Consider the following 1,576-nt stretch of genomic DNA (forward strand, 5'->3'; position numbering starts at 1 on the left):
GTATAATCATATCTCTGGTTAATCCTATTTTTACAATTTGTATAACTGGTTTGATCTCGTCATATAATATCTCTGCTGGTGCAGTATAAAACCTTATAAAAAATAAATTCCCTTTGGTTATTCTTTTATAAATGGTGAATGCTCTATGTAATTCAGGTATAGTTGTTAGTTCATCTCCATCTTGGGTATATACGGTATTTAATAATCCATAACTGAAACAAGTTTTAACTAAGCTTGGGTTGATTTTTGGTAACGCGATTAACTTGTTGTGACCTTGTAATTTTTGGGTTATATAGTTTGTGTTTGGTTCTTGGATATTTGTAGCTCTGGGTTTAAGGTTTAAATAAGTCTGTATTTTGTGAATATTTTCTATGTATACTCGGGTTATATGGTTATAGGCTTTTTTATCTTGCTTCAAACTTTCTCGATATGTGGTAATTTGTGGGGGTATAAACAAGGGGTCTTTTTTGTGTTTTTGGTATAAATGGTTTTTCAAATATCTTATTCATGTTCATGTTCTGATATCCTTGTCCACTAACTCCTTTGCTTGTACCTGCAATTGTAGATTGATAAATGTTATGGGTTTGATGGAGTGTCCCAACGTCTCCTTTTAGCTCTGGAATTTTAATGTCTTCCAATCGACATAGCTCTGCACACTGCTGAGTTAGCTGATTCATAGCTTTAGACTTCAGTTTAACTTCATTAGTCTTTAGTTTTTCTATTTCATTACCCATACTGTCCACTTTCATTGAAAGTGTAGTTAGGCTTTTGAGTATTTTTTTCTAAAGCATCATCTTCTATTACATCAGTCTGTGTAGCTTTGTCTTGATATGTATTCTACAATAACATTTTTGTTGGTACTAATTACTTCAATTGTAAATGTAAAATTTAATATATTCAATACTAGTCTCCGAATCTCTTTCGTTGTAACTAAATTTTGTATTTTCTTCGTTAACCACCATCGTACCTGTGTATTATCTGTTCGTACAATAAACTTGTTATATACAATATATGGCTCAAATGCTAATAAACATTTATATAATGAACATAGTTCTTTTCTATTTATTTCCCATTTTATTTCTGTTTCATTAAACGTACCTGAGTAGTATCTACAATGATGTTCTAATTTTTCTTCTTCATATCTATATTTAAGTACTCCTCTATAACTATATTCACTAGCATCTGCTTCTACTATATATATAAATTTTTTATTTTCGTCTGAGAATTGTAATTTTGGTAATTCTTTATAAAGTATTTTTATTTTCTGAACTTGTTTTTTATCTTCTTCATTGTAATTATATTTTATATCTTTTTTTAATTTTTCTGTAATGGCTTTAGGTTTTCTGCTAATTTTGGAAAATATTCTCTTACTTGGTTTACTAATCCTAAAAATGATTGTAATTTTTTTTCGTATCCAATTCTTCTTTTGAATTTATTATTTTTTGTACTATATGTTGTTGCATTTTTACTCCACTTTAATCTATTTGTAATCCTAAAAACTCTATCTGGGTTTTCATAATTTCCACTTTCTTTTCACTTAACTTATTCCCGATTTTTCTATTATATTTGTAAATTG

Source organism: Capsicum annuum, chromosome 10 (genome assembly GCF_002878395.1).
Source record: "Capsicum annuum cultivar UCD-10X-F1 chromosome 10, UCD10Xv1.1, whole genome shotgun sequence".
NCBI lineage: Eukaryota > Viridiplantae > Streptophyta > Magnoliopsida > Solanales > Solanaceae > Capsicum > Capsicum annuum.